This window comes from Panthera pardus, unplaced genomic scaffold, assembly GCF_024362965.1.
Source record: "Panthera pardus isolate Hobbes unplaced genomic scaffold, ASM2436296v1 HiC_scaffold_8, whole genome shotgun sequence".
NCBI lineage: Eukaryota > Metazoa > Chordata > Mammalia > Carnivora > Felidae > Panthera > Panthera pardus.
This window is the reverse complement of record NW_026527013.1, coordinates 125821071-125831730: the sequence shown is the minus strand read 5'-3', so window position 1 is coordinate 125831730 and position 10660 is coordinate 125821071. Positions and strand designations below refer to the sequence as shown.

Here is a 10660-nt window from a genome sequence, read left to right as displayed (position 1 = left end):
TCATGACCTCAGCTGAAGTCGGATGCTTAACCGACTGAGCCACCCAGGCACCCCACTCATCATTTTAAGAGCTTTATTTGTATCAACTCATGTAATCCATGTGATGGATTACAGTGTGATCTTTAAAATAAGATTGCCCAGGAACATTTATGATTTGAGAAAATGTTCACCACCTATTGTTGAATAAAAGAAGCATATTGCAAAATTATGTTTAAAAACTGTATGTTTTGGGCCACCTGGGTGGCTCAGTCGGTTAAGCATCTGACTTCAACTCAGGTCATGATCTCACAGCTCATGAGTTCAAGCCCCGCGTCGGGCTCTGTGCTGACAGCTCAGAGCCTGGAGCCTGTTTCAGATTCTGGGTCTCCCTCTCTCTCTGCCCCTCCCCTGCTTGTGCTCTGTCTGTCTCTCTCTCAAAAATAAACATTAAAAAAATTAAAATACAATAAAAACCATATGTTTATAGCAGCTTTATTCATAGTTGCTCAAACTTGGAAGTAACCAACATGTCCTTCAGTAGGATGAATGGATAAATAAACTGACACATCCAGATGATGGACTACATTCAGTGCCAAAAAGTCTTCAGCTATCAAGTCATGAAAAAGACCTGGAAGAATTTAACTGCATATTACTAAGTGAAAGAAGTCAGTCTGAAAAGATTATATACTGTGTGATTCCAATGCTATGACCTTCTTGAAAAGGCAAAACTGGGGCACCTGGGTGGCTCAGTCGGTTAAGCGGCCGACTTCGGCTCAGGTCATGATCTCGCAGTCCGTGAGTTCGAGCCCCGCGTCGGGCTCTGTGCTGACAGCTCAGGGCCTGGAGCCTGTTTCAGATTCTGTGTCTCCCTCTCTCTCTGACCCTCCCCCGTTCATTCTCTGTCTCTCCCTGTCTCAAAAATAAATAAACGTTTAAAAAAAAAAAAAGAAAAGGCAAAACTATGAAAACAGTAAAAAGAGCAGTGATTGCCGGGGGGTGGAGGGGGCTAGGGGGAGGGAGGACTAGGGGGAGCCTGGAGGGTTTTTAGGGCAGTGCAAATACTCTAAATGGCTCATAATGATGGCTCTGTGTCACTGTACTTTTGTCCAGACTCACAGACTGAATAACACCAGCAGGGAACTGTAATGTCAACTATGGACTTTGGGAGATGATGATGTGTCAGTTGTAACAAATGCCCCACTCCAGATGGGGATGTTGATAGTGGGTGAGGCTGTGCGTGGGAGGGGGCAGAGGATACAGGGTAAATCTCTACCTTCCGCTCAATTTTGCTGTGACCCTCAAACTGCTCTTAAAAAATAGTCTTAACAATAATACAAAAAACCTATACAGATGTAAAAAGTAATTAGGTCTAGAAAATGGAATTACTGTTTTTATTTTCTTCTTTGTAATTTGAGGAATATTCCACAATAATTATCATCAGTTAAAAAAAAAGACTTTTAAAAATAAATACACAGTCAAGGTGTTAGACCATGAGGGAGGGCCTGGCACCCAGAGCAGCACCAGCCCTCCCCAAGAGGCAGGGTCACTGGTTAAACAAATGGAAGAGGGAGCCAATGACCCCTGGGGGCTAACCAAGGGAGCCTTAATCTGAATTCAGATCAGTCTCGCATTCAGAAGTTCCTTTGTACAGAGCACCGTTCTGAACTCATCAGGACCCAGGAGAGGCACTGATGGAAAAGTCAGCCTGTGGATGGAATATCAGATATATATGTGCTACCTGTGAATATATAAGCCAGTCTGGTGAAAAAACACCTGCCAACAAACCAGGATTAAAGAGATTTAAAGTTAAATCTAAGGAGATATGAACAATTGTGGTCCTTTTCCGAAAATACTAACCCAAAAACCCACTCAGGTCCTATGGATGGGGAATAGAAGTCTCCCCACAGTAAGGTATGCCCTTTGACCCCTGTTATTTGGAACTAAAACCACATCCAGGAGGAGCTCCTTGTTCCAGAGCGGATATGCTGATAAGCCAGGGAACAGTGATTGCTTACAGGTTTGAATGGCTTGTCCCCCACCCTGCCGTTGGGGACCATCATACAGAATATCTGATTTACTTCCTCCTTGCAAAACACTCTTGGGCCATGAATGTTGTGTTGGACTCTAGGGGCAGGCCCAGCCCTGTGCTTCACCTCTTCCCTACATTTCTATACAAATATATTCATTGTTTACTTAGACTTGGCAACTTTCAGTCAATGTCTCAGGAGAGGCATCAGGTGGCCCGGGAGTGGATTGAATGTCCGGGAAACCGTCAGGCCAGGTCCTTTGCCTGATGTCACCTGTCCCCAGGACTGGGGTCCCAGTCCACCCTCAGTGGCCCTGGGCTCAGCCAGGCCCCTGTGGAGGCTCAAGTTTGGCAGAGAGGAAGCGTGCTCCAAGGGTATGGACCGGCCCCCGGAGGAGCCACACTGAAGAGATCACTAGAAATAGGTTTCTTTACATATGTACTATCCCCTGAAATCCTTTCCTTAGAGGGTATAGCATTCTATTTGGAGATGGCATTTACGAAGTCATATATGACTATGCCTTTTGGGACTCATTTTGTTTTCATACATGATTGTTGACTAAATTCAAGATTTGACATCTTTTCACAGGTGTTCTGGATACAGTGTATCCAGACATGTGACTTTCATCCACACATGTATCCCTCGCTTCTTAGAGCAATTCATGCCTTAAATATGTGGCAAGTGAATCATATTTTAAAATGCACCTATTAGGGGCACCTGGGTGGCTCAGTCGGTTGAGCCTCCGACTTCGGCTCAGGTCATCATCTCACGGTTCGTGAGTTTGAGCCCCGCGTCGGGCTCTGTGCTGACAGCTCAGAGCCTGGAGCCTGCTTCAGATTCTGTGTCTCCCTCTCTCTCTGACCCTTCCCCATTCATGCTCTGTCTGTCTCTGTCTCAAAAATAAATAAACATTAAAAAAAATTAAAAAATAATTAAAAAATAAAATGCACCTATTATATAAAAACAATTTAAAATAAAGTAAAATGTACCTGTTAGAAATTCTCCAGTGAACTATTTTTTAAAGTAAAGACTCTTTTAAAAGTAATTAGTTCCTAAGATTTTCTGGTAACAACTTTAATGAGATACAATTCACATACCTTATGGTTCACCCATTTCAAATGTGTCATTCAGTGGTTTGTTTTCTCTTCAGAGTTGGGTTACCATCCCTACAATTAATTTTAGAACATTTTCATTACTTCAGAAAGAAACCTGCGCACTTAAGCTATCACCCCCCAATATGTCACCCCCACCCCCATTCACCTCCCAGTCCTTGACAAACATCGAGCCACTTTCTGTCTCTATAGACTTGCCTTCTTCTGGGCATTTCACATAAATAGAGTCATACAATATGTGGTCTTTTGTGGGGCGCCTGGGTGACTCAGTTAAGCGTCTGACTTCAGCTCAGGTCATGATCTCACGGTCTATGAGTTCAAGTCCCAGGTCGGGCTGTGTGCTGACATCTCAGAGCCTGGAGCCTGTTTCAGATTCTGTGTCTCCCTCTCTCTCTGCCCCATTCGCTGCTCGTGCTCTGTCTCTCTCAGTCTCTCAAAAATAAATAATGTTAAAAAAAAATTTTTTTTTTCAAATATGTGGTCTTTTGTGACTGGCTTCCTCACTTAGCATAATGTTTTCCAGGTTCACCCATGAGGTAGCACATATCAGTATTCCATTCCTTCTTTATAACAAATAATATTTCATAGTGTGGATATAGCACATTTTGTTATCTGCCAGAGGGTGGACATCTGGGTTATTCCCACCTTTTGGATATTATGAACAATGCTGCTATGAACATTCATGGTCAAATTTGCGTGTGGACATATATTTTTAGTTCTCTTGGGGATACACCTAGGGGTGGAATTGCTGGGTCAAATGATAACTCTGCCACACTATTTCCCAAGTGAATGTACCATTTTACATTCCCATAGCAGTGTGTGAGGATTTTACTTTTTCCATTACCTCACTAACACTTGTTATTATCTGGGTTGTTTTTTTTTTAATGTTTATTTATTTTTGAGAGAGAGGCACAGAGTGCGGGCAGGGGAGAGGCAGAGAGAGAGGGAGACCCAGAATCCGAAGCAGGCTCCAGGCTCTGAGCTGTCAGCACAGAGCCCGACACAGGGCTCAAACTCAGGAACCATAAGATCATGACCTGAGCTGAAGTCGGACACTTAACCACCTGAGCCACCCAGGTGCCCCTCCTTATCTGGATTTTTAATAATCAACATCCTACTGTGTGAATTAGTATCTGGTTGTGGTTTTGATTTAATATTCCCACAATGGCTCGTGATGTTGAACATCTTTTCCTGTGCTTATATATTTGTATATCTTCTTTGGACAAGTGTCTACTAAGATATTTTGCCCATTTTTTTAAATTGGGTTGTCCTTTTATTATCAAGTTGTAGGAGTTCTTTACATATTCTAGAAACAAGTCCCTTACCAGATACAGGGCAGGGGTCCAGAGACCTGGGCATGACCTTAGGACTTGGCGTGAGGAGGCAGGAAGGCAGGGCCCCTGCCCCCAGCCTGTACAGGAAGCACGAGGGTCCTACGCCCTGAAGCCCTGATCACTGAGCCCAACCTGGAACCCTGACCCCAGACTGCTGACCCTGGACTTCCCAGTAGGAGTGATCATCCACAGTTTGCGGAGCAAAGGCTCTCCCCCTGTGCCAAGACAGGCTGAGCTTCCAATTGCGAAGTTCGTGATCCTGGGGCCATCGCTTCTGGTTCACAAAGTCTGAAAAGCAGACCAATTAGCTATGGGATGGAAACCAGCCAAAGAGTAATTTCCAGAAGATTCGGGCGTGGCCTGTTTGTGCTTCTGTTCCTCTCTCATCAGCTGGTGTTCTGCCGCAGAGGCACCGGTGTGGATTATCAGAATGGATGTGATGTTAACATTTTCCCATGTCAATAAGAAAGCTTCAAAAGTAGGATTTTTCATAGAGCAAAATGTTACATTCTCTGCTTATATCATCATTGACTTAGCCATTTCTCCCAGAAAGATTGGGATCCCTTTGGAGTCACACAGCACTAAGTTTCTAATGTGTCTCTTTGGATAAAGATAAGTGTCACCAGCATCATTGATCAGAACTGTAGTCACACCCCGTCTCCCCGAAAAAGACAATCCACAGATAATTCCCGTCACTTATGGGTCAGTGGCTAGGACGTGGCCAGGACTGTCCAGGGTGTGGCCTGGCCCTCAATTCTGGTTCTTGTATAAAAGCCACAAAGCCTGATAGAAAAAGAGAGTTCTGGAGCCACAGGAAAAGATGTTAAGATTCAACACTTTAAGCAGAACAATTTACTTTCAATGTCACTCCTGAAAGAAATCAAAGAGGAAATCCCCATCAGACACAAGCTGTTTGTGTTTACTGGGAACCTGAGACATTTCCAGGTGAGCCCGCATGAATCCACCCAGGTGCCAGGGTCTGAATGAGTCAACACTGGACACTCAACCTGAACAAAAGGGTAGACACGGGCATGTAAATTCCCCAAAGCCTCCTGCATCCCCAAAGGTTTGATGGGACCTGTGACAGAACCTTCATGGTTAATGCCCATCATGTCCTGTCTCACCTCTTTGAGCGGCCTCTGCAGAGAGCTGCTCTGGTCATCCTTCCAGCCTCAGGACCCAGGTGCCACTGCCAGGTGGCCCTCTCCTAACATTGTCTTTCCTCACGGACTCCCTTTGTCCCCATCTCCTTCACCAATGCGAGACCGTATCCTTGAGTGTGTGAGTGTCCCTACAAGAATGTATTGTGTGTTCGCATGAATTCTAATCAAATAAATGGTACTGGGCTCCTTTTCTTGCACTCCACCGCCCCCGCCCCCCCCCCCCCCCCGCCAGTCTTTGTTGTTGTTCTGGGGGGGTGTGGCTTGTTGTTCCCCGGGGCCTCTATCCGCTTGATGTCAAGAGAACCCAAGCCACCAGATGAAAAAGACACTTCAGCAGTTTTGTCTGGTGCTGAATTGCTGAGATTCATTTGCAAGCAAATCTTACCAAGTTCTGTCTGCATTTCATTCACAAGGAATTCTTCGCCTCGAGATGCAAATAATGTTAGGCTTTTCCCCTCTGGTTTATTAGGAATCACCTACTAACCGGGAGGTATTTCAAATCAGAAATTTTAGGACTCTTCCTTTGGATCCCACAACATGTGTGGGTGGGGGTGGGAGGTCACACAGCCCTGAAAAGGTCTAGGTCATGGTGACTCCCCCCACATGGGCAATGCTGTGGTCTCAGCCCACAGCACATGGTCACTGGCCCCCTCCCTGCAATCTGGCAGGGCCCTGCCCAGTGGGAGGGGGGTCTTCAGGGAAACTCCAACCCTCCCCACTGGGGCTGCCCAGGGCTCTCCACACAGGCCCCTCAGTCCCCACAGCCCTCTCCCCTCCCACAGGTCAACTTACCGCTTGTTATTCCCAGCCCCTGGGGGCTAACTGGCAGGCTCAGGCCACTGGGCCCTTTTCAAGACTCCAAAATGGAACACATCCATTCTGCTTCTTTGTGCCATGACAGGCCATCAGCCTTAAAACTACAAAGGTTTTCTGGATGTAAAGGAGGTCAAGATCTTAAGAATAGTAAAGTTCTCTTCCTGGAAGGAGAAAAACACCGTTCCTCGTCTCCTAATCAGCCATAAGCCCACTTGGCCTCCACCCTCAAGGAAGAACAGAATGACTTAAATAAAACACCCACAAAACTAAGAAACCAGAACTTTGCAATCTTTCAGCTAGCATCCTGCTACACTGATATTTATTAAGCACCTACTGTATCCTAGATGCTTTGCCAGGCACTTGATAGATGCAGTCTCGTTTTACCTTCACAAGGACGCTGCGAGGTACGGATGATGGTCTCCGTTCTCCACCCCAGGAATGTGAGACTTAAAGAAAAAAAAGTGGGGGGAGCTTGCTCAGGGTCAGGCACCTGCCTGATGTACATGGTTGAGACGAGTGTAATTACTTTGGATTATTCCGGTATGTTCCGCTGGCCCCTCCCAGGGGATGTGTTCCAAACCTGGTTCTGCCAGAGCTCCAGAAGTTCATCCTGTCGTGTCTTGTACTGTGCTGGCCTCACCACCTTCCTGGGAATGAACAGCGCCCTGCTCTTCCCGAAAACGTTGACAGAAGGTTCAGCCACGAGAAAATCAGTCTCCTACCTCTTCCTCCTCTCACTTTCAGGGGGTCCTTTCTCTTTAGTGACAGAACCGCTAGTGAAGAGAAGGCCCAACAGTGGGTATCACAAATGGCCCCCCTAAGCGTGCGCACACACACACACACACACACACACCCCACACAGAGTCCCAGATGCTGCAGATGCTATGAGGTCTTCCACTGGCCAGGTTTGACTTTAACTCTGGGTTCTCACTTCTTTCAAGGTCAAACTCATCTGTGGCTGTGCCATCATGGTCCCTTAGCTGCGTCACTTGCAGAAGCAGCACGCATCCCTCATCTGCCACGTGTTTCCATCTATGGGAAATTAATTCCAAAGGACAGACTTGCGAATCCACTTGTAAAGAGGCAACGTTGGCAGACCGCTTCACCGTGGGGGTGCCCCCTGTCTGTGGGCCAACAGCCTTGAACACAGGGAAAGTGCTGCACATCGACTGCCCCTTTTAGCACAAGAGTTCTGTGAAGCTGTCAGTCAGGGAGCAACTGCTCCAGTCTGACAGATGGGGAAACTGAGGCCCTTTTACTTCTTGAAATCCCAAACTGTTAACAGAGCCCCAGGAAGTCAGTGCTGCTGTGGCTGCGGAGGCCAGGACGGGTTACTCTGCAGAGGGAGCCCGATGCTGGGTGGTGCCTCCCCATGCCCTCTGGGAGTTGTGTTCCCGGCTCTGTCGGGGGTGGGGGGGTGGGGTCCTGGCACAGACTTCACCCTCTCCTCTCACCTTCTTCAGAGAAATGGGCAGGGCACAGGCGGGGGGGGTGGGCGGACTGGCCTCCACCTACAGGCCCATTCCCATAACCAGGCCACCTGCTAGGCAACGTCCGAAACAAATTAACCCTGTGACGGCCCTCTGTGTGCTGTCACAGCTCCAGGAGGAACACGCGAGTGTCTGTCAAACCCTTTTTCCAGAGAGGTCTGCTCGTCCATGGAGGACATGGTGAGGTCACTAGGGACTCCTAATCCCAGCACCCCACTTCCCCCACCTGGCCACGCTGATAATCCCAGGAGACCTCGGTCGGTGCCTGCCACTCCCCAGCCGTCAGGAAGCAGGTGCCCTATTGTCCTTGATCAGAGCCCAAAACGGCACACTGGGTGCTCGTCCTCCTCTGCAGGCTGGCCTCGACCCCAGCTTCTCCCTCTCCCAGTCTCCTCTCTCCTAGGCATTTCCACTGGGCAGCCCGCCTGCCCCACACCACACTGGATAGACAGCAAACTCCCGTGATGCAAACTTTTACTCCCACTCTCCCGGCCCTCCCTGGCCTGGCCTCGAGGGATGTGATGGTCAGGCCCCCGTGAGAGTAAGCGAGAAGCTGGGGGCAGAAGACCCACCTCCAGGCAGGCTGGGCAAGGCCATTTGAAGACACGAAGAAGTATAAGCCCTTGAGGACCAGCGTCTCCCACAGCCATCCATACAGTTCAAAGTAGAAACAACTTATAACCATAAACAGCTACCACAAGCCAGGATTTGCTGGAATCTTCACTTCCCATAATAAGTAATTTGATGTCCTTTTTTAAAATTTCAACTTTCAAGCTTTCCCCTCCCCAGTTTTTGGAAGCACAAGCAGAAGTTTGATGTGCCTGTTGGGCAACATATGCAGGGCTGGGGAGGGAGGGGAGGCAACTTGTGGGTCCCAGGGGGGTCTCCAGCCTCGGAGGAAAGAACAGGACTGGTGGAGACAGCCATGGGAGGGGGGGAGGGAGCTTGAGCTTTCATGGGGGCGGGACATGGGAGGGGCTGTTGTTGGGGGTGGTGAAGGCCCAGGGAGGGGTGGGGTATGAGGTGGTCACAGTGACCCCTGCCATACCTCAGCAGGAGAGAGGGCCTCTGCAAAGCCACCAGAGCCCCCTTCCCATTGTGTTAACCTGAGCTTTGAGGCGGCCACAATGGGTTCCCCAACGGTTACTGTCACTCTCTGTCTCAGGGAAGCTTGGGGCCAGCATACTAAAGCCCAGAGCAGGCCCAGGCCAAGGTCAGATCCCCACAGGAAAGAAAAAAAAAAAAAAAAGAAAGAAAAGAAAAGCCACTCACCAAATGGCACTCCAAGGGAGGTGTGAGGCCCTGAGAAGCACTTCACTACAGCTGCTGGCCTCTTGGAGGGAAGCTGCCCACACTGACCTTGCTCAAATCCTGCCCCTTCCATTTACATGACTCCAGACTCCTGTTAAGTTACTCCAATGCCCCTGGCCTCGGGGACGAAGAGAGGTAAACTCAAAGTTGTAGCCTTCAGTGACACAAATTACACTCACAATACTCTGCGGCCATCACCACTATTTTGAAGAAATTTCAACACTCCAAAGAGAAACTCTGTGGCCATTAAGCAATAACTCTCCGGTGCCCCCACCCAGAACCTAGTAGCCTCTAGTCTAGTTTCTGTCCCAATGAAGTTGCCCATTCTGGATAGTTCATATCAGTGGAATCATGCAACATTTGTCTTTTTGTGTCTGGTGTCTGGCTTTTTTCACAGAGCATAATGTCCTCAAAGGTCATCCATTCGTGTTGGAGCATGTGTCCAAATTTTCTCTCTTTTTAAGGCTGGATAAATAGTCCACTGTGGTATATTCTACATTTGGTATATCCATGCGAGTGTCCAGGAATGAGTCCACCTTTGGTTATTGTGGAGAGTGCTGCTGTAAACGTGGGTGTGCAAGTATCTTCTTGAAACTTGTTTTCACTTCTTTTGAGTATATGCCCCGAAGTGGAAGTCTTCTAGGTTATATGACTCAGAGCTGGGTCATGTAGTAATTCTATGTTGAACTTTTTGAGGAATGGCTACACCATTAATACTGTCTTTATGTTTGGTTGCTTGGTCTGTTCCAAGAGCCTAAGCTACTTTTGTAACATTCTTAAAACTCTTCCCTAAATAAATAAAAGTAACAGAAGGTCCTGAAGTATTTCCGAAACAAAATAAAACCCGGCTGTTGAGTGGTGGGGAATCTAGCGGAGGCCCGCACGCCGGGAGGCCCCTAGGAAAGCCACCTTCCGGCGCGAGTCCCAGACTGCGTGGAGATGCTGCCCCCTTCTGTCCCAAGGGCCGCCGCCCGCCGCTGACGCTCGAATGGTGGCCCGTAGGAGTAAAGCAGGGTCTGTCCCCACAGATCCCAATCCCCTCTTGACCCCGAGAGACAGATGCCAGGAGGCACGGGGCTGGCCGCTCACGGAGAGTGGAGGCTCTGGGCGACTCGCGTGGGAGCCTGGGCCCGCGCAGACGTTCACGGCCGCCAGGGGGAGCGGGGGAGCCCGCCTTCGCCGGCCCGCGCGAGTCAGACCTGGGGCCACCACCAGTGGCTGCTCTAATACCCCGAACCGCAACCCCAGCACCCCCTCCACCCCGCCTCCGACGGTGGCGGCGGGATTCAGGTCTCTCCTGGCAGCAAGCAGAAGTCCCAGCGCTGGGCTGGGGACACCTAGAGCAGAGGCTGGGCCCAGCGCAGCCTGGGGCGTGGGGAAGGGAGCCTGAGGGTTTTGGCCATTACTGGACCCTCAGAGGGGAACAAA

The 10660-nt window shown here is 48.9% G+C and overlaps 1 long non-coding RNA gene across 3 annotated transcripts; it reads right to left on the bottom strand.

Moving 5' to 3' along the window:
• Nucleotides 1-3571: 3571 nt before the first annotated feature.
• LOC109248432 (uncharacterized) lies at nucleotides 3572-9942 on the bottom strand. Of its 3 annotated transcripts, XR_002072053.2 has the most exons (5): nucleotides 9194-9503; nucleotides 7012-7204; nucleotides 6816-6877; nucleotides 6408-6592; nucleotides 3572-5322 (listed from the first exon to the last, which is right to left on the bottom strand). It is a non-coding gene; the product is annotated as an uncharacterized LOC109248432 (long non-coding RNA). The 3 variants fall into 3 exon arrangements; XR_008420355.1 differs by having other exon boundaries at nucleotides 6408-6877; nucleotides 9194-9942; XR_002072054.2 differs by lacking the exon at nucleotides 6408-6592 and having other exon boundaries at nucleotides 9194-9492.
• Nucleotides 9943-10660: the final 718 nt, after the last annotated feature.